The sequence below is a fragment of the Scyliorhinus torazame genome, chromosome 5, assembly GCF_047496885.1.
Source record: "Scyliorhinus torazame isolate Kashiwa2021f chromosome 5, sScyTor2.1, whole genome shotgun sequence".
Classification (NCBI taxonomy): Eukaryota; Metazoa; Chordata; class Chondrichthyes; order Carcharhiniformes; family Scyliorhinidae; genus Scyliorhinus; species Scyliorhinus torazame.
In genome coordinates this window covers 255331893-255355113 of record NC_092711.1, presented here as the reverse complement: position 1 = coordinate 255355113, position 23221 = coordinate 255331893, and the positions used below count along the sequence as shown (strand labels likewise).

The 23221-nt window shown below is 48.1% G+C and overlaps 1 long non-coding RNA gene across 3 annotated transcripts in view; it reads right to left on the bottom strand.

Annotated features, from left to right (window-relative positions):
- LOC140421057 (uncharacterized) overlaps positions 1-23221 on the bottom strand; it is a 129980-nt gene that overhangs the window by 51356 nt on the left and 55403 nt on the right. Inside the window, exon 2 of one of the 3 annotated variants that reach the window (XR_011946657.1) lies at positions 695-774. The exons of the other annotated variants lie outside the window; for them this stretch is intronic. This is a non-coding gene — a long non-coding RNA (uncharacterized lncRNA). The remainder of the gene's footprint in view (positions 1-694; positions 775-23221) is intronic. 3 annotated transcript variants of the gene reach the window in all.

Sequence of the window (23221 nt, the reverse complement as noted above, 5' to 3'; positions counted from 1 at the left end):
TCTGGTACTGTGACTGGTGGGACCAGAAACTGTAGGCCTCTGTTGTTTTATATTTTCGTACCAAGCTTAGAGTCCAGTTTACCTGAGCCAGATCCATTCTCACTCCCTTGAAATTAGTCCTGCTCCAATTAAAAATGCAACATTATAAAAATAAATGGCAAATGGATATAGGAAATAAATTGTATTTTGTGTTAGTCTTGCTCTTATTGGAGAATGCAGGTGAGGAACACAGTTGAACTCATCATAACAAAGTCATGAGATTTGCTCATCACAACAACCAGATTTTCTTTTAACAACTCACAATTATTGAATTACAGACGTCATTCAGTTTTAATTTAAAAAAAACTGTTAAATTCATTTTTCATTTAAGACAGAGCACGAGGAAGCACTAGGAAATGCTGATCATTTTGGCCAAGGATGGTATCATGACCGGTACAGGCTTGGAGGGCCAAAGGACCTGTTCCTGTGCTGTATTGTTCTTTGTTTAATAAACAATTTTCTTTATATATCTGCATTCACTTTTACTTTCTGTTGTATTTAATTTAACACTGGTGGATTTGTAATATATTCACATAAATCCTCAAAGCATAACTAATTTGAAAACAGTTGGCACAAAATAAATCTACATACATATTTAAAAATATTATATTTAAGCATAATTTATTCTGAAAGTTAATTGGAAAATAATGATTACCTGCGGTGTTTATCAGCCTAAACTTAATCAAGCAGATTATACAGTGAAGTGTCTGAGATTGAAGTCTGCATAAATACCACCTGAAATGCAAGATAAGCCTTCAATGACTACAGTTCCATTTACGAAGTTTGCCTCATGCACCTAAACATCCCAAGGCATTTTACAGGAAGGAGCAATCAACGTCAATTAGGAAGTTAGGCGGAGGTGAGAGTGAAGGCAGAGTTAAAGAAATAGATTTGCAGATGCTTTTGAAAATGTGGAATGAAGTAGCAGAGAGAAAAGCTTTAACAAGAGAGTTCCAGAGAGCCGGAATATGATGGTTGAAGGATCTGTCAGCAATAGGAAATCAGGAGATGGAGCTGCAATTAGTCTCTTTAGCTCCAATGTCAACCTGGATTTTGGGAGATATTTAGGGTGCTCACTACAGGCCCAAATAATCAAAAGTGGGACGACAATACTATTTTAAAGAGAGGTGGTGAGTGTCAGGCACAATGTCAACTGCACAGAACTATTAAAAAAATAGATCCACATTCAGAAGAAGTTCCGCAAGGTCGGAATTTTTACTACCTTCTTTGCAGGACAGAGGTGTTTCTCTAGGCCTAGCAAGGAAATCTTGGACTTCTGTTCCTCCACCAACCACAGTTGTCTCTCAATGATCACTGCCTCCCAATCTCCCCTTCCCACAACCCCAATTATTTACCTTTGCGCTGTGGTCACCAATCACCCAAAATCCTGCTCCCAATTGCTGGCCCCCTGGTCATTCCCATTAGGGTTTGAAATAGCTTGGACAGCTACAAGAGCTTGTTGCTCCCCCAAACACTTCACTTGCACCCTGATTTACAATCCATGGTTCTCTCTTTCTGATCTACAGCACTATTTGAAATGTCAGAAAAGTCCCAGGCAAATATTGTAACCTAGTCTGCAATATCTATGGTGAGTAACTCACCTCCTGACTCCCCAAGCCTGTTCACAATCTACAAGACACAAGTCAAGAGTGCAATGGAATATTTTCCACTTGCCTAGATGAGTGAAGCTCCAACAACACTCAAGAAGCTAGACACTATCCGGGACAAAACAGCCCACTTGATTGGCCACCCATCCACCACCTCAACATTCACTCCTCCACCACCAATGCACAGTGGGAGCAGTGTGCACCTTATATAAGATGCATTGCAGAAACTCACCAAGATGCCCTGGACAGCACCTTCCAAACCTGTGACTTCTACCACCTAGAAGGACAAGGGCAGCAGCTTCACTACCACCTGCAAGTTCTCCTCCAAGCTACAGGCCTTCCTGACTTAGAAATAATCTGCATGCCTTCACTGTCACTGGGTCAAAATCCTGGAATATCCTTCCTAACAGCATTGTGAGTGTAGCTATACCAGATGGATTAGAACATAAGAACATAAGAACTAGGAACAGGAGTAGGCCATCTGGCCCCTCGAGCCTGCTCCGCCATTTAATGAGATCATGGCTGATCTTTGTGGACTCAGCTCCACTCTTCGGCCTGTACACCATAGCCCCAAATCCCTTTATTCTTTAGAAAGGTATCTATCTTTTTCTTAAAAACGTTTAAAGAAGATTGCAGCGGTTCACTCCCATGCAGGTGACACGGTGGTAGAATGGTTAGAACTGCTGCCTCACATCACCAGGGCCAGGGACCTGGGTTCATTCCAGCCTTGGGTGACTGTCTGTGTGGAATTTGCACATCCTCCCCGTGACTGCATGGGTTTCCTTCGGGTGCTCAGGTTTCCTTCCACAGACCAAAGATGTGCAGGTTAGGTGGATTGGCCATGCTAAATTGCTGCTTAGGGTTCAAAGATATGCAGGTTAGCTGGGGTTGTGGTGCAATGTGGATGGGACGGAGGAGCGGGCCCAGGTAGGGTGTTTTTTCAGACCCTTGGTGCAGACTCAATGGGTCAAATAGCCTCCTTGTGCACTTCTAGAGATTCTATGAATCTTCTCAAGTGCTATTAGAGATGGACAATAAATGGTGGCCTAGCCAGTGACACCCTCTTCCCGTGAAAGAATAACAAAAAATGGAAGAACCTCACCACTAAATGGCAATCCTTATTGGCGAAAGAGATTCATTAGTTAATCTACTATCTGCAGGCATCTTTAAAAATCTTCAAAGATTAGTTTAACTGCGGGTGCACGGTGGCTATTGGCTAGAATTCAGAAGCTTCTGTTTCCAGGGCAAGTTCAGTCATGGTGTAAGGCAGCGCGCCTGAACACACTCTGATTTTTGTCTCACCTTTCAGAAGTTATTTGGACTGTAACATTACTGGAAGCCAAGAGAGTACTTTTGATGTTGATATGGCTGGGCACAGACTGATGATAATCTGGACTCAGTTGGTCATTGCTGGAATACTGTTGACTGTCACCCATTGCAGATACCTATCTTCGAGGACCTTTCATTTTTAAACTGTCCAAGGAAGGTGTAGAACTGGTGGTTATCAGGACTGTCATTCATTGCTTTTCTCTGTTTTTGCACCTTTGTTATAGGGAGAGGTTAATGTTTTGTTTGAATCTCTGAGGTTTACACCACACTGCTTGAAGATCATTCTTCAGGCATTATCAAATAGTTGTTAAGAAAACATTTAACAAACTACAATGCTAAAATGATTAATTATAATTATTTTGGTATTCAATATATAACTGAGAGTGGTGTCCACTCCTGATACAGCACTTAAAGATGTGTTTGTTAATTAATTTATAATTCATAAGGTGTTCATATTCATAATATAATTAATTGTCAGATGTTCGGTATTCAATTCCTAATTCCTAGTTCATTATTTGATATATAGTTCATCAGTATGCGTTCATCATTTAGTCTATAACCCACTGAAAAGTGTTGCATATAATTCACTGAAAAGAGTCTATCGGTCAGACAATGATGCACTGAGAAATGTCCGTTATCCAATATATCATTCACCGAGACAAAGTGCTCATCAACCTTTATCATTCACTGATTAAATTTTCCCAAATAGATATCTTGCAATTACATAACAAGCATGGTTCTACTGACCTTTCCAGAAATGTGTTGCATTTCTGGAGTCAGTTGCATAATTATAGCTGTTCTTCGAAATCGCGGAGGAGGGGGAGTGCCATAGGCAAGACTGGAAGATCCCACTGGCAGGACCAGAAGATCGCACCAGCAGGAAGGGCTGGAAAATTTTGGCCAAGATCTCTACCAATAAATACTACATAAATCAGGCTTGTACAACCTTGTCATTTGAGGGGGCCAATGCACAATTTTGGAATGAAAAAGGCAACAGGCTCAGAGGAATGAAAATTTACCTCACTGTTATTATGAACAACAAGCATCTGCATCTCTGAGAGCAAGCACCCATTGAACACTGATTCTGTGAGACACGTGCCCGTGTTTTTACCTGCCGAATGAAGTCAATGTCAGCCCACGTACATGATGTAGTGCTGTGGCGCATCCCAGACCTGGTGCCCACCTGTCAGCGCATGAAGAGCCCCATCCCCTACCACCTGCTGCATCAGGGCCCTTCCCGAGACCTGACTCCCCTCCCTCCCGCTGCAGCTCCCTGCGCTCACTGCATGCTGCTCTGAGCTCTGCCCACAGAAACGGAGATTTCAAACTTATCTGGGAACTGAATGGCAAGCCGCTCAGCTGGTCATGGGCTGGTTCCCAGTGTATCAGCTGCTTTGGGCTCACCAGTGGGCTTGCCGGCAGCCAGTGCAGGGAGGAGCTGGCCTGTCATGGATGAGCAGGCTTGCATCATTTTTCAAATCAATGTCAATCAAATCTTCAGTGCTATGCCCAATGGCATGGTGGGCTGGATCAAACAGCCTTACAGGCCACAACCAACCCATGGGCCAACCCTTGGAAAAGCCTGACAAAGTATGATTTGATCAGTTTGGACTGTTAAATTGTTCAAACTGTTAAGCTATTCTCCAAATATGTACAGCTAACTTCAGTATTTTGTGTTTGATAGTTTGCAAACCTTGTTCATTATTGGGACCATCTTGTACTGCTGTCAAACCATCAATCCTCTCTTGGATTGAGAGGATTAGTTGATGGACATTTTTTTCAGTTATTGTCTGGCCGCTCACGTACTCACTATGATCCTATCTGTGGAAGATCTGCCAACAACATTGACCTAAAGTCTACCATGATTTCTAAAGAATAAAGAACAATTAGCGTTTATGCAATGCGTCATCACATTTGACAAAAACCTCTCCAAATGCTTTACCTTTCAGAAATTACTTCGATGTGCAGTCATTGTTGCTATGACGGTAAACATAGCCTGCATTTTGCTCACAACAAAACCCAAAGACAAATGAGAAGAGACTTACAAACCAGCAAACGTTGCTGCTTCAAGAAAAAGTTGGCATGTCCTTCATAAAACAAACTATTTAATAACAGTGCTGAATAGAAGCAGCATGTGAACAAGCAGTTAAATGAACTCTGAACTTTAGCTGTAAATTGTAAAACTTTGGTTGCATTCCTGAAGAGGAAATCCAAATGAGTGAAGGTGCAAAATCATTATAGGCCTAAATCTACCAGTCCCGCCCACATTGGGAATAGTCAAGCTGGAATTTCCAGTCCTGAGGGCTGGCAGGACTGGAAAATCCCACCCAATCGCTGGGATTCTCCGTCCAGCGATGCCGGAATCACAAAGCACTTTTAGGCGGAGAATCGCGCATCAGCCGAAAATTGAGGTCGGTGCCACACTGAATGCCAATCTCCGGTGCCTCGACAGCGGTGTGAATGCGTTCCACACTGCACGATGGCGTGGGCATGTAAACTCCAGAGGCATATCATTAGCGGGACTGCCCCTGCATTCTCCAGGCCTCCAGCGACGCTCCGCCTCCGCCATGACGAATTACCGCGTCATGGTTCACTTGTGGTGTTTAAAATTGAGAAACAGGTGCCATGGCTGCTGAGGGAGAGAGCGGAGGTTGGACATGTTCCAAAGGCGCAGCCATGGGCTGTGATGGTCAGTGGCGGAGGGAAGATAAGATGTGTGGGACAGTTGTATGGGTAATCAGGGTTGAGGTTATGAGTATCGCTCGTGTTCACATAGAGTAGGGGCAGAAAGGGGATACATAAATTGCAAACTCCCTTCCTCTCTGTCGTGTTGGGTGTTCCGCTACACAAACGAACCAACACGGCTGTAGATGGTACAACTCTGTTTTATTATTCTGTACAATAATAACTATTAACTTCTGGCTGTGGTTTGTACTTCACCAGCTAACCTGTGGACCCAGCCCTAGCACTATCTTAGTGAGGCACTCAGCGCATGGTGTATGTCTGAGTGGCACGCTGTGAGCTCTGTGCTCTGAGCTATCTCCTGGTAGAATGAGCAGGAACTGTGGTGTTCCCTGTTTTATAGTGCGTGTGCTCTCACTGGTGATTGGCTGCGATGTTATGTGTGTGTTGGTTGGTCCAACTACCTGTCCATCAGTGTGTGTGTGATTGCACCATGATATGTTGATGTGGATATCATGACACCCTTCCTTCTCTTTTGCCTTCACTTCCTTATGCTTTTAAGCTTCTCACCTCTTGGTGTCAAAGGTGTTCCCTCAAGGTAGCATGATTTTGCAATATGCAGAACATCATGAGAGATCTTGCGACCCAGCAAGCCGAGTACTGCAGAGATCCTCTATAGGAAGTGAAGTTGTTGCTTTAGGATGCCAGTGGATTTCTCTATAAGGTTTCTTGTGGAAGCATGTCTCTTGTACGCATGCAGTGCACATGTTCATGTGTTGTGGTCTGGGGCCATGAGCCACGTAGTCAGCAGATAACTCTCGTCACCCAGTAACTGTCCTTTAGTTTGCTGTGAGGGTGGAAATGCCCCAAACCAGAGCACTGCCACAGAATGATCACGAATATTAACACAAGTTACTGCGGATGCTGGAATCTGAAAGAAAAACAGAAAATCCTGGACAGGATGAACACATTTTGATTCCTGCCAGGAGATTGAGTAATGACCAGTATGATGGATTTCCTACACTTACATAGCAGTTGCACATTGCAGAAATTGAATTTCTTTTGTTTCAGGTACATGACAGTGTTGACATGCAATGCATGAATCATAGAATCATAGAATCATAGAACTTACACTGCAGAAGGAGGCCATTCGTCCCATCGAGTCTACACCTGCCCTTGAAAGAGCGCATTATCCCCGTCACCCAGTAACCCCACCTAACCTTTAGACTCTACGGGACAATTTAGCGTTGCAAATCCACCTAACCCGCACATCTTTGGACTGTGGGAGGAAACCGGAGTGCCCGGAGGAAACCCATGCAGACACGGGGAGAAAGTGCAGACTCCGCACCCACAGTGATCCAAGGCTGAGAATCGAACCCGGGGCCCTGGCGCTGTGAAGCAACAGTGCTGACCGCTGTGCTACCGTGCCTACCTGTGGGCAGTCTACCCACCCTTCAACTTGGGAAGCCTATAATCCTTGCAAGTCTTTGTTCTTGTTTCACCTGCTTCTATCTGGCAAGATGTGAAGTTGTCTCTCCATACAGAGAGAACCTTGGTGACCTCCCCAATGCAACAGTGTAATGCAAACTGAGATATGTTGGCTTATATCTCCCTAACAGCTTGAAAGGAACCGGGCTTATAGACATTCAGGGCAACAGTCACTTTTACAACCACAAGCAAGGTGAGCTTTCTCATTGTGAACCCAATGTGATCTTTGCTCTCTTTTGAGGTAGTGTTGTGACTTCAGCAATTGCAGATTTCAGTCCCAACCTCTTTACTGAAATATAGCAATCTCAAGCAGTCATTGTCACTGAACATCTACAAAAATTGCTCCCTGAAGACCTTGGGCGGAATTCTCCGTCAGCCGATGCCGAAATTGGGAAAGGCGATTGGGCGGAGAATCGGTCGTGAAGCCCAAGTCGAGGTCGACGCCGGGCTCCCGCCAGAATGCCATGCTCCGGTGCCTCGACAACGGTGTCAATGCTTTCCACTCTGCACCACAGTAAATGCCATCTGCATATCATTAGCGAGCCTGACCCGGTATTCTCCAAGGCCTCCACAATGCTCCGCTTCTACTGGGAGGAACTATCAATGGCGAGTTTCACTTTTGGTTTTAAAGATTGAGAAACAGGCACCGTGGCCGATGAGGGAGAGAGAGGAGGTAGGACATGTAGAGAGTCAACCGTGGGCTACTGGCAGGACTGTATGTGGGAGGGGGGGGGGCACGTCTGCCTGGACTGGGCGCGCAGCGGGGAGTAACGGGGGGTGACCAGGGGATGGGCCAAGGGGTCGGGTGATCCCCCTTGGGACCAGAGGCACAGGCCGCCATTGCCGTGACCCTGCAAGGCAGCCATCTTGCTGCACACCCCACTGACTGCCCACCTTAGCCCGTGGTCGTGTGGAGTGCACACGACCACGTCATATGGGTGCACCCAGCCACCATCCCCCACACCCCAGCCCCCACCTCCACCCCACCAACCACGCACACCACTACCCACCCACCACCCCACCACCCCACATTCCACCCCCCCCCACCCTCCACCCCACCACCCCTGCATTCCACCCTGCATGCCACCCACAATCCCACCAACTCCACCCCCATGCCAACCAGTCGCCAACCACCAGTGGGGCTGCACACAGGCCACCCAAGGGCAATGCCCACAGTAACCTCTACAGGAGGGTGCCGGACATGGGCCACTGAGCATACTGCTGGCACAGTTAGCGCCAGCCAATGGTACCCCTGGCAGCAGGGATGGGTGCCAGGGCCAGAGGCCGTCATGGTGCCAGGCACCGATGGGGCCAAGGGTGCATAGGGCAGAACAGGGGAATAGCCAGGTGTGGGTGTGGGGCAGGGTCTGCACTGCAGACCGGGCCCACTATGTAGCCCGTTGGACCTGGTTGGGCATGGGGCTGTGCGCCATGCTAACGTGCTTGCCTTTAACCCCTACAACCAATGGACTTCGGAATCCAACCAGGAATGGTGGCTTTCATCATAGTCGCCACAGCCCTGGGGGATGCACTGAGGCTGCTCGAGGGGGAACAGAAAGCAGCTAGTGAGGATAGTGAGGGTGGGGAGCAGGCTGCCCAACAGGCTGAGGAGGAGGTGCCGCATGAGGCCTCCTGTGTACCGGCAGCACCTCTCATTTAAGGACCTGCTGGACCGGGCATGCCGTCGAAGACTCCGGCTGAGCAGGTGGACAGTGCGACATACCTGCCAGACCATTCTGCACCTGGCTCCACAGGGGTATGGGGGAGGACACCCGCTCCCTGTGGCCGTCATGGTGACAGTCACCCTGGACCTTTAGAAATGGGGTCCTTCCAGGCGCCGAGTGTGGACCTGTCCAGAATCTGACAGATCTCACAGGCCCACTTTCATCTCGAACAGGGTCGTGATGCTTGCAGCCATGGACTGGACCACCTTCTCCTGGGACTGTACCACATCACTGAAACTGTGCCACCTGTCTCTGTGCCTGGCTCAGGTCAGCCAGCACCCAGGCAATGCCGCCGGAGCTCTCAGCCATGGCCCGCTATGTCCCAGCCAGGCTCCAGAGCGCCGCTGCAATGTCCAGGTGGTCCTGGTACATGGCTGCCTGTGACAGAGCCGCCTTCTCTGGGCCTCGGCCACCATCCGCCCCAGACCGTGAACATCTTGACCCATGACCACGGCCTCCATCGCGTACACCACTGGTGCGATGTTGGCACCACCACCTGCCCCTGTAGGCAGTTGGACTCCTCCAACTGCACCTGCAGGCGCTGGATAGTTGCTGACACCCCTCCTGTAGTCTCAGGCTCTGTGACTGCATCTCCACTATCAATGGGACTGCCCTTTCCAGAAGTCCAAAACCAGTCTGAACGACAGCTAGGCCCACCCTCTGACATGTACCGGAGCACGTGTGTGCTGCGCACCAGATAGTATCCCAGAAGCCTCTTCACGAACATGCCCAGCTGAGGCGAGTGTCTCTGGGACAGTGGAGGGTGTTGGAGACAGCTATGTCGGGAAGTCAGTGCCATCCCTGGACTAGTGCTCCGGCTGTCGGATATGTCGGAGTCAGAATTGACACTCGAGGAGCTGACAAGCTGCAGCCACATATTAGCACTCCACTCCCCACACACACTCATCCCAGCCAACAAGATGGCAGCACGGAGAACTGCCCCCCGGTTAGCGGACACCCACCTGGGGACCCTGCTCGACGCTGTGCAGGATGGCAGGCTATCCTGTAGCCTGGGGTGGAAAGGAGGATGCCACCACCACCGTACACCAGGCCTGGGTTCAGGTGGCAGACGCCAGGTGTGCCGTGGGCCCCACCATCAGGACCAGACAACAGTGCCGCAAAAAGTGCACAACCTCCTGAGGGTGGCCAGGATGGATAGGCAGTGCTATGGACAGTGCGATATACCTGCCAGACCAGAATCTGACAGACCTCACAGGCCCACTTTCATCTCGAACAGGGTCCGTAACAGCCTCCCCGAACAGGCGCTGGAATGTGGCGACTAGGGGCTTTTCACAGTAACTTCATTTGAAGCCGACTTGTGACAATAAGCGATTTTCATTTCATTTCATGCCACTGGCACTAACTCCTGTCCCACGTACCCATAACCACCCCCCGGCTACCCGGAGGGCAACCGAACCCCCACCATGCACCATGTGCTAGCACCCATGCCGGCTGCCATGGCCAAGTGCCCTGGCCACAAAGGCCACCAGCTACCCGTACCATGTGCTGCATGCATCCACCTGTCTAAAACTGCGTTTTCTGTCTCCCCCTCCAACCAGGAGGAGGCAGCCCACAACCACCTAGAGAGGAAAAAGACTGGAGAGTGTCCACCGGACCTGCGGCCCATCACTGCAGCAGAGTAGCAGAGCAATGGGCACTGGACCAGGTTGGTGGGCCCGGAGAGAGAGCAGGCACCCAGGCGGAGGTCGGCATCGGGCGAGCAAGTGAGACCCTGCTGAGTCCCCCATGCCACGTGTGTCACCACATCCTCCCCACCCCACAACCGCCCACTCACATCACCCCGACAACATATGGGTGAATGATATGTTTCTGAAACCTACCTCTTCATTCACCTGAGGAAGGAGCAGGGCTCCGAAAGCTAGTGATTCGAAACAAACCTGTTGGACTTTAACCTGGTGTTGTAAGACTTCTTACTGTGCTCACCCCAGTCCAACGCCGGCATCTCCACATCATGTTTACCCCTTCATTACTTTGAATTTTTTTCTCCATCACTTTATCCCAGTGCTGGTCCTGCTTGAATGCTGTCATTACTGGAAATTATTCTGAGCACAAAATACCGCAGTGCGAGAATTCTATATTCAGTGCTTATATACTGTACAGTGAGGTACATTGATGCATCTTGGGTTTTGCCATGACTGTGGAGAGATCAACATTTGAGGCAATATGCTCTTGATACATGAGACTTGTTAGCTAGGGAATGGCATTGTGGAGTCCTGTTTTATGTTTTGCAGCTATCACTATGTATGGAGTTCTAAATGAAATTACAGGCAAAGGTGTTAGTTGATTGCAGCCTGGGCAACCTAGTGCTTCTGGGCTAGGAAAAAGAAATGTAGCCAGGGTTAGTGTTTCAGTGGGGCCTGCTGTAAAGTACCATGTGCATATAAATACAGCCTCCCACAGTACATTCCCTGGTAACACTCACTTCACACGTGAAGGTGGCTCACTTGGCTGAGGTACTGAAAGGCACTTGGTTCCTATGGAGCTGCACCAACAAAATTCCAACCCCTTCAGCAAAGAAATATTGAATAATGCACTTAATTCAGTGCATTGTACTAATGAATACAAACATGTCAGTCCCGATATTAATGTGAGGTTGGCATCCAAAGTGTAAGTGTGTGGGAACAACCAGGAAGTAAAATGCCGAATTGGATTACCTGCAGCTTGACTGAAGCAATATATTTTTACTTCTTTTCCAGGCAGACGTAATACGCACTCACAAGATGGGGTCCCCAAACCAACATTTAAAGGGACAGTACAGAAGTGGAATTTGGAGAATCCAGTATAAGTTGAGGATGTTGTACAGTGAGCAAGAGAAGCACCCAGACTTAATGATGCCTATCCAGCATTGCTGCTGGGAGCAATTAGGAGCAGAACAGACAGACGTATTCACAACACTGAGGAAGAAACCTGCTGCGGTCCATTTTTCAACATTGCTTTGCTGAAGGGATTGATTTTTGTTGGTCCAGTGATGAGCGCTCCATCTTCAAATTCCTTCTCGTCCTCTTCTTCCATGATCTCCCCATCAGAAGAGGATGATGAGCATCTACATCTTTCTCCACCTGTAATCCAATGTTGCGCTAGTGCAACCACTATTATTCTGGATAGCCTCGCTGGTGAGCACTGAAGGACCTCTCCCGTTCTATCTATACAAATAAAGCATATCTTCAGCATTCTAATATCTTTCTTTTTGATACAAAGTGGTTGTGCGCCTCCTGCACCACATTCCTCCATTCCTCCCAGATGGCCGGCTACGTTTGAAGGGAGTAGTGTCACGGTTAATGTTGTGATGGGAGGTTATTGACCTGCAATGTTAACTTTGTCTCTCTCTCTCCATATTTGTTCCCTGGCCTGGGTATTTCTGTTTTTATTTCAGATTTCCAGCATCCTGCAATATTTCATTTTCTTGGAGATGTATCCTTTGACTCCTGAGAGTGAACCTTCACAGCTTCCTCCTGGAATAAAAAGGTCTGGATGTTGGACTCCTACAGAATGAATGTACTGTGACAGCTCCCAGGAAATCTGGTACAGATCAGCAAGAACCTCGTGTTTCCGCACCAGCTGTGCGCGAATGGAATATTAACTCTTGTGTGGTTGGTAAAAACTCTTGGTTGGTGGTATTCCGATTGCCATGTTTGTGCAATCAGTGGGACCCTTTATCTGTGAGAACCCAATCAGACAGGTAAATGCAATGCCAGTTCAGTCTGACTATCACAGGGGACATTGACATATATCCCAGCCCTGACAAACAATCTAGTTGCCACATGCCTGTGTAGAACTGAGTCTCCTCAAAATGGCAGAAAATGTTAAGACAACCACTGTCATAAATTACACAGAACTGTAACTTCCCGAAAGCTACAACAAGACAGATTCTCTTGACTGGGACTTCAGCTCTGTATTGTCTTTCCTCTTTGGGGAGCAGGTGTAGCCACCTGGGTTGGCCACTTCCCGACTTAAAATGGAGAACCACAAAGGCTGAAGGGAAATTCAGCCAACACAGGCAAAGACTAGCAAGTGCAGAAATCATGTATATTGAAACCTGCAAAACAACCAGACAGCACTGGAACCAGCAGCCATCTGCATAGTAATGCAGCAGCCATCTGCATAGTAATGTGAGATTCGAAGACAATGGCAACAGCTAAGGTGAATAAAGCCAAGCCAGACTCCTCGGAATCAGCAGGAGCCAAGACAAAGGAAGGCCAACGGACATTTAGGGACCGCCCAACGATCAGGGAACAACTCCAGTATTGGAGAAATCGATCCAAGTGATCGGAACGCAGTCCAACCACTTGGAACCAGGTACGGGGTCCGCCCCAAAGGGCGGGAAGCCCCTGGGGACTATAAAGTAAAGCCCCCAAGTTCAAATCGTCCTTCTTGACAGGGTCACTCAGCAACGTGAAGCAACCCCTGAGAGTGAACTGTCCAGCGGCCGCCAACCAAGTAAGTCTCAAGTCAATGCTCGCCATGAGACAGGCGGTTCTAGCTACCAGCTTTTGAATCCTGCAGACTCAGGACCTGAATGAAAGGCCATTTGTTCCCTGACCTGGTGGGCCAGTCCGAAGCTAATTATTGGCCTTTTAGTGATAGGAATAGCCTAGAAAGTAGAGTTTATGCATGAGTAGTGATTTACTGTGTATAATAAATGTGTCTTGATTTGAATCTTACTAATTGGTGTGTTGAGTTATTGATCATTACTTGAACTTGAACCTCGTGGAGGTATCATAAAGATACCTGGCGACTCTAGAGCAAAGGTTAAGGAAACAGAGCAAATTACGATTTAAGAGCCAACCAAAAGTTAGCAACATATTACTGGCGACTCCTCCGGGACCCGACTTAGAAGTGGCTTAACCACTCCGGGAGAACCCAAAATTTGAATTAGTATTCCAATTGGGAACAGAAAAACCACAAGTATTCAAGCAGTTCTGATCAATCCTCATAATTCGGAAGTGTGTTAATGCATGCGTAACTAACAGGGTTATAAGGTAATACTGATAGATTTTTGTTGCGACAAAAACTGTCGGGTGTTTGTATTCTGGAAAATAGCGAAAGCCGTACCCGTAATTACAGCACCGCCTTAATACCCCTCGTTCCAAATTTTAAGAGAAGTATTCAGAGAGGAAAGATGGCAATGCAGGCAACTCATGAACCCCGAAGAATTCGTGGTCGCAGCGACAAGCAGCAGAGTAGGACAGTGTCCCCTTTGGGAAGAGGAAATCAGAAAGTACCTCAAAGGGAAGGGATGGCCCCTTTGGAGCGAATTCTGTGACAATGAGGAAACAGGACCCGGGAGTATAGGACATACTTGCTGGGAGAACCTGTCAGAAATTCATAAGAAAAGCTTCGGGAAAGCTCGCAAGCCGATGGCAATCGTGTCCTGTTTGGCACAATTGCGAGGCACAGAGGAGGTCGTTCGGACGCTCCGTAAAGAGATAGGAGTACATCAAATGAGCAAGGTCGATGTAAGTGAGGGTGAGAAAGAGAACCTAGAATTAAGAAGGAAGTTAGCAGCAAAGGACGGAGAGGTGGATGATGCCAAGTGGGCACACCAGTCTTGTCTGGTGCACCTAAGCAGCTTCCAGACACAGTACGAAAAGGCCTATCAGGACACGCAACATGCAGTCCTGGTAAGTGAGGAAACAGAGAAACAGGTAGAGGCATTGTAAAGGCAGTGTAGCAACCTGAAAGCAGCATTACGAGCACTCCATGCTACCACCATGGAGCACAGACAGAGCTCACTAGATCACGCAAAGTGCGGGAAGCAGATTGCAGAACTGCAGTCTTTGCTTTCAGTTCAGAATGGATTCCAGAGCACCTTTGGATCCCAGTTAGATGCAGAAGACGGCCCGGATTGGGAAGAATTAAATGAGACCGCGCATAGATATGTTCAGGGAACATGTGCGCAAGGAAAGCCCCAGAAGAGAAAAGCACCCCAACCCCCCACAGAGCAGATAGTTCAGGCACCAATGAATCCAGTAACCACCCACCGCACAGTCACATCGGAAGGAGACACGGAATTCCTGTATACCACCCCCTTAACCTTGACCCAATTACGGGACGCGTGCGAGGAAATCACACCGTTCCTCCCCACCTCAGGCCCCCACCACTTCTTTGCTAGAGTAACGCAGCAGGCGACCATGTACGGCCTGTGAAGCTCACAGTTTTGAGCTTAGACCCTTCGGTCGTAGCAGCCCTTCCCGGCCCACAGAATGTAGGAGGCGGCACCCTTGAGGAAATGCACGCCGCGATCCTAGACGCGATCGGCTACAACAGAGGTGACCCCTAGAAGGCCTGAATAAGTGCAGGCAGAAAAAGACAGAACACCCCACAGCGTTTGCTGGACGCCTGTGGATTCATTTCACAGCAGTTTTCGGCAATTTAGACGCTATGGCCAAATGGACCCGCACCCTTATCTCCCAGGCCACAGAGGCAGGACAAAAAGCCTGTACGAATTATGACTCCTCAGAGGAAGCCCACAATGAGAAATGGGTTTTAAAAAGATTGTCCCGCACCTGGGAGCAGTCTGTACAAAACAAACCCGCAGTTAGGAAACCCGAGGAACAGCAGGCAGCAGCAGACATCCACACAGTTAAGACGCACCAGAACCCCGCATGGGTAAATGAAGGAAGGAACAGCCCCCCACACAAGCCACAGGAGTGTTACAACTGTGGATAGTTAGGACACTTTGCACGACAATGCAATGCCCCACAAAAGCCACAGAGAGCCCAGCAGGCAGGCACTCTGAATAAGAATAGGACAGAGCCCATACATAGTGTAGGCACCTGTTCAGACCAGACGGACCTGAACGGAACGGACTGACGGTGTTCGGGCTCCCCCAGTTGGGTCTGCGACACCCTTTGGGATAGGTCCGGCCGACCAGTAGTTGCAGCAAAGATACGGGGACAGGCCATCAAATTTCTCTGGGACACAGGAGGGTCCCGCACCACAATTAATTCCTCCACCATATTCCAGAAAGACACGTGATCCACCACAGCCACAATCACCCTCAGCGGCTTTACAGGCCACTCACAGCAGGGACATATCACAGCCCCTGTACCCATTCAAATCGGCAACATCACCACAAAGCACCCCATAATTTTAGTCGATCTACCCCACACAGCAGAACACATTTTGGGAATTGACTTGATGAACTCCCACCACCTTTCAATTGATCCGGTAATCCAATGTGTTTGGAAAATGGCAAAATCCGCAAGAGTCCCCGCAACGCTCACAATAGGTAAATACGCGAACAAGATTAGCGCAGTCAGCGAATTTTGGTTTGACCCGACCACAATTAGCACAGACAAGCAGGTTAGGGCAGTTCTGCAGAAGCACAGGACAACATTCGCGACCCACAAACACGACTGTGGCCGGATGACTGGTTCCGTTCAAATCACAGGACCTGACCCTAGACCCCAAAAGCAATACAGATTTCCCCAAGAAGCAGAGGGAGAAATCTCAAAAGTGATCGACAGCTTATTAGAGCAGGGCGTACTTAGATCAGTAGCCTCCACAAATAATGCCCCGATTTGGCCAGTGAGAAAGCCCGATGGATCATGGCGACTGAACATCGATTACCGGGAACTCAACAAAGTCACCCCCACAGCAGCCCCCACGGTAGCCACAGGTCCCGAGACCATGCTCAAACAGGGACTCAACTCATGATACTTTACGGTTTTGGATGTCAGTAATGGATTCTGGTCCATTCCATTGGCAAAAAGCGTGCCAATACAAATTTGCCTTCTCTTTTAAAACTCAGCAGTACACGTGGACAAGCCTTCCACAAGAATTCCACAACTCCCCCTCCATTTTCCACCGCCAGCTGGCAAATGAATTATCAAAATGTTCTCGCCCCGAATGTCTGGTCCAGTATGTGGACAACTTATTACTGCAGACAGACACCAAGGCAGAGCACATCGAGCTTCTGTCCGAACTCCTGGAACTCCTACAGAAAATTGGTTGCGAAGTAAACCCCGAAAGGGACCAGATTTTGGAAAACAAAGTGATATATTTGGGGACGATTATCACGCACGCTAAACGCGAGATCGAGCACAAAAGAATTGACTCGATTACCAAATTGCCCCTTCCCCAGAATGTTTCAGCCCTCCGGTCGTTTTTAGGACTGGTTGGCTACTGCCGAAACCACATTGACGGTTTTGCCAGCAAGGCAGCACCCCTCTCGGAACTCCTAAAGAAAGGAGCCCCTTGGGAATGGCTTCCGCAGCATACGGATGCTGTGGATGGTTTGAAAAGAGCCCTCATTGCAGCCCCCGCACTACAAGTTCCAGACCCGCTTTCCCCCTATGCTATAAAGATAGCTAGCACCGACCGTACCCTTTCGGCCGTGCTCCTCCAGGAACGGCACGAACAGTTAAGACCCGTGGCTTACGCATCCAGACTTGTAGATCCTGTGAAGCAGGGATTCTCGGCCTGTGAAAGACTCCTGCTCGCAGTTTTCTGGACAGTGCAGTATTTTTCTTACATAACTGGACTAAACCCCATCACAATCCTCACCCCCACCCAACTTTTACTTGACGCCGACTCAAGGACGGTACAGTTAGTCAGATTAGAGCAGCCAGATGGATCCTTCTTTTGCAGCGACGGTACATCACCATTAAAGGGACCAAGACCCACACTTTCTTAGCCGATAACCTTCAGTACCCAGGCACCCCCCATGAATGTGAAATCATCTCACCACACCACAACACAGGCCCCTTTATCGCAAAAACACCCCCCAGAAAGATAGGTAGTTCACCCCAGAGCCCCCAGCCCACAGACACGTGCAAACCTTTAAGGATATATGTGGATGGTTCTTCCACAGTATTAGACGGGAAGCGCATTACAGGATGTGGCATATATGTCGAGGACGCGCAGGGACGGGCCCGAGAAGAAATATCCTCCCCCCTGGAAATGTAAAGGCCGACACACTGGCTAAAGCAGGTTCCAGGCACGGATATTTTTGGACACCCCCCCGAAAGCACACCAGCGAATGCAGTTCAGGTATCGCAGACTAATATCGAGGATTTAGTGCAGGCCCAGAAGCAGGATAGCAATCTCAGGGAAATTTTGAAAGGAAAATTTACAGCACCCTTTGATAGATTTAAAAATGCACTGACCACACATGAAGGTGTGGTGTTAAAAGACACCCTTTATGTGGTTCCTGAACAGGACAGGAATCAACTTATTTGTTTGTTCCATGACAGTCATGGACATCAGGGAATTGATCCCACTACAGCCCACCTCACGCAGCTCTGTTGGTGGCCAAGTTTAAAAGAAGGCGTAATGCACTACGTTGAGAATTGCCTTATCTGTGCCCAGAACAATCCGGACAGATACGCAAAGAAAGCTCAACTTAGCCACACCCGCCCCGTTAATGGCCCCTGGACTAACCTCCAGATCGATTTTATAGGACCATTGCCCCCTAGCAGGAATGGTTACAAGTACGTATTAGTTGTCATAGACACTTTTACGAAATGGGTAGAGGAATTCCCATCCTGAAAAAACACGGCAAAGACCACAGCCAAGTTCTTAACCCACCACATCTTTAAAAGATGGGGACTCCCCCGCAGCATTGAATCCGACCAAGGTTCCCATTTTACGGGACGTGTCATGAAGAACATCCTCACGATACTTGGCATTACCTAAAAATTCCACATCGCATACCACCCCCAGTCAAGTGGTATCATGGAGCGCATGAATCGGACCCTAAAATCAACCCTCAGAAAAATGGTCCAACAAAACAACACCACTTGGGATTCAGTCCTCCCTTTTGCGCTGATGTTTTTGAGAAATACTGTCTCAGCCTCCACAGGTTACACCCCACACACTCTCATGACCGGACGCCCCATGAAAGGCACAGAATTTTTATTAGGATTGGACTTGACCAGCCCCGAAGTGACGGCCCTCACACACGAGAAGGCAGTCAAACAGTTAGTGGAGAATGTGAAAACGGCTCAGCTAGCAGCCGCAGTAAGATTAGGCACAAGGAAGAAACATAGCAAGGCCTGTTTCGACAAGACAGTGCATGCGAATGAGTTTGAGGTAGGACAGCAGGTCATGCTCACAATTTACAACCCCAGCACATACCTGTCGCCGAAGTATTCGGGTCCGTACTCCATTGCGGACAAAGTAAGCCCCTCCGTCTATAAAATTAAGTACCCCAACGGAAAGACTGCGTGGTTCCATATTAACCAGCTTAAGGCATATGGCCCACAGTCCAACCACGCACATCACGTCATGCTCGACGCAGCAGACCACACCCCGCCCACAGCCAACGTCTTCCTACCCTCCCCCAACACGCCTACCACATCCACAGACTCGCCCTCAACTCCACCCCCGACCTCTAGACTCCGCCCCGGAACGCCCACAGACTGCAGCAGCAGCGACAGCGACTGTGACTCAGACAGTAGCCACAGCACGCCTCCCTACTATCCCCATGCAATAGGACCCTTACCCAGCGAATCTGACCACGATTCGAGTGATCCCTTCCTCATCACATTCCTCAACAAACCCCACCAAAGACCACCGCCCTACGATGACGATTCCGTCCCCACAGAACTAGACACCACCTTTTGGCACCGTGATAATTCATTCAGGCTCGTCCGGAACGACGAGATGGACCCCAAATCGCACCATGCAGCCCTATCAGCCCTTATACATTCCAGAGTATGGCATCCGGGAGAAGATGACGACTTTGAGTCTGACTCCCAAAACGAGAACCCCTTTGCGACTCTGTTCGCAACTGATAACTGAGGTGTCCAGATGATGTTTTAAAAAGGAACCGCTTGGGACAAAACGGTGTCCCTTCTGATGGAACCTGCAGCATGTGGTTTAATGTTGTTTGTTACTGTTATTGTTAAATGTTGTACGTAAGATCGGAAAAATTTTCCACGGCCCCACGCCTTATTTGTCTGCCTATACCTTTGAGAACTTGCCCGCACGTTTATCGGCAGAAACCGCTGAGAGCTTGCCAGACCCCCGTTCATAACTGCTCTTCTGGTTCGAAGGTAGAACCTTTACGGCAACTCCCCACGATGACTACATTTTTGCCCGTTCTTGCCGGTTGCTCAGGCAGTGGAGAAACTGCATTGGTCTCCGCCCTGCCTGAGGACCCCCCCTCTAGTCAGCTACGCTCGGGTAGAGCACACACGGCATTGGTCGCCATCCTACCCGGGGATTCCATCCAATTCTTACCCGTCGCGGCCCATACGCACCTCATTTTGGCAATTTTGGTTCAAAAAGTTTTGTTTTGTTTTCGGGCAACCCTTAGGTTGCCATCCCTATGCTATTTACATCCTCAAACATTTGGATGGTAAATCGCACAGCCTGCGAGACGGCTCGCACTGTTTCAGTATTTTTAAATGTGTCTTGACCGGAATATTCTTTTTTTTTAAATGAGGGAGTCACACATGGTGACAAATTGTAATGGGAGAATTGGCACTGAAGGACAAACATACTAACATACGAGATATTAACCAAGATAGTAGCAGAAACTATGCTTGATCCCATAGAACCCGAGAAGCTCCAGGAAAAGAGATGAAACGGAAAGGAAGAGACAAAAAGAGAAAGAAGAAGAACAATGAGGACATCCTCCGTGTTGAACACCACCATTATGATGTGCATTCGGTTGCGCCCGAACGCGAACCCCCTGACCCCAACCCCCCCCCCCCCCCCCCCCGGCCATCAATGATGCACTTCCACATAGCACCCAGAGCCCAGTAACAGGCAACACCACACCATCATGGTGTGATAAGCTCATACGTGGTACTCCCTTTCCTACGTAGTCGAATATTAGCATTGGCGATACTCTGGAGCAGCGTGCAGACTATCCGCATGAGGAAATGGAGAAGGAGAGCCTACCGCGCTCGCACCCCGGTATATAGGATAAGATCCCCTATGTTCGGTTATCACCAGGACCCTGAACCCCTCCATCTATAATAAAGGACATTCGTTTGCGATCTTTTGTAAATAAAGAAATGGAATTATTGTACACCCCTGTGCTTGACTGCCAAGCCAGGAAAAATGTAAATGCTGCTATTATTTTCTTTTGTTTAGGAAGTTAATATGACTGAATGTTTAGTGAGTGTAGTTTATTGAGGACCGTTAGAGGTACCGTTTTTTAAATTTTGTAATGCATGTCCCTGTTTTGACATAGCGCCACTTAGAAATTGTTAGTTAAAATTTTTCTTGCATAGTTATGGTCAATGTAGAGGCCATAGAAGAGTTCTCACCCAGTCAGAGAATGAAGACAATGCAGTTATGTGATTCATCACGCTTCACGTTAGGGATCACAAGGAGGATGTGTAGCCACCTGGGTTGGCCACTTTCCGATGTAAAATGGAGAACCACAAAGGCTGAAGGGAAATTCAGCCAACACAAGCAAAGACTAGCAAGTGCAGAAATCACGTATATTGAAACCTGCAAAACAACCAGACAGCACAGGAACCAGCAGCCATCTGCATAGTAATGCAGCAGCCATCTGCATAGTAATGAGCGATTCCAAGGCACAATGGCAACAGTTAAGGTGAATAAAGCCAAGCCAGCCTCCTCAGTGTCAGCAGGAGCCAAGACAAAGGAAGGCCAATGGACATTTAGGGACCGCCCAACCATCAGGGAACAACTCCAGTATTGGAGAAATCGATCCAAGCGATCGGAACGCAGTCCAACCACTTAGAACCAGGTACGGGGTCTGCCCCAAAGGGTGGGAAGTCCCTGGGGACTATAAAGTAAAGCCCCCAAGTTCAAATCGTCCTTCTTGACAGGGTCACTCAGCAACGCGAAGCAACCCCTGAGAGTGAACTGTCCAGCGGCCGCCAACCAAGTATGTCTCAAGTCAACGCTCGCCATGAGACAGGCGGTTCTAGCTACCAGTCCATACCAGCTTTTGAATCCTGCAGACTCAGGACCTGAATGAAAGGCCATTTGTTCCCTGACCTGGTGGGCCAGTCCGATGCTAATTATTGGCCTTTTAGTGATAGGAATAGCCTAGAAAGTAGAGTTTATGCATGAGTAGTGATGTACTGTGTATAATAAATGTGTTTTGATTTGAATCTTACTAATTAGTGTGTTGAGTTATTGATCATTACTTGAACTTGAACCTCGTGGCGGTATCATAAAGATACCTGGCGACTCTAGAGCAAAGGTTAAAGAAACAGAGCAAATTACAATTTAAGAGCCAACCAAAAGCTAGCAACACAGGTTTGTCCACTTTCATTACAAGTGCCAGAAGCCACTCATTGATCAGACCAGCCAACCACTCACCTGACTATTTGAGCAGATGACAGTCAAGAGAGGAACCAGCAACAAGAAGTACTTCCACCTCCATCTCTGATATCAGTTGCAGACACAAACCCTAAGGCTGCAGAGCAGACTCTGCAATCACCAGACAGCATGACATTGCCACAAAAGATGGTGGAATCGAGTAGCAGCCATCCATTTTCGACAGCACACCACACAGCCAAAGGCGAGCTTACTACCAAGTCACACCCTCACAACAGGAAGAGCCACCTTCCAACCCTGTGTGTGTGTCACAGCAAGGCACCTGAAGGAAGAGAAAAAATACCATAGAGATGAGCCTAGAGTTTGTCCGGCCGTAAAGAGCACGATAGACCAACTGCCATCTATCACGATAACTGGAGAATCGACAAAGAGCGATTAAATGTTAACGAACAGGGGAAAAAGGATGAATAGGCACCCAGATGCCAGAATAACCTCTAATTCAAAAAAAAAGGCAGCAGCAACTGAGCCTACTACTCCACCGACATTAGTTAGAACAAGATGTGGAACGGTTACAAAGTCTCCAAATCACCTGAACCTATGAGCTCAGTGACTTGAGGGTGAGATTTGGGGTATAGCAATGATGTAAATACATGCAGTAAACTGGGATAACTTGTAAATACATTGGATAAAATCTTGGGGAGGGATATAATATAAGGGTCTGGCACATGAAGGGTTAACATGGGACTAAATACAGTACTGCCTATACAGTGATGTAAGAGAGCACATGGCCCACACCTAGGGGGTCAGTGCAGTGTCTGACAGATGTGTGTGTAGAAACAAGCATGGAGACATTTCCTAGCTTGGCCTTTACTACAATGTTTATAGGTTCTGGTAGTTAATAAATACTTATTCTTGACTATGAACTACATTGGACTATAAATACCTTAATAAAGCCTACTGAACACGTTTATCACCTCACAACAATATGCATTGGATTGCAAGGCCCTTGATGTAGCTCTGGTAGTGCTCTGGAACAAACCAAGGCAAAAAGTGTGACTTTTGTATTCACTGACAATACATAGTCATATAGTTCAGTAAATGGCAGGCTTTCCTCTAGCC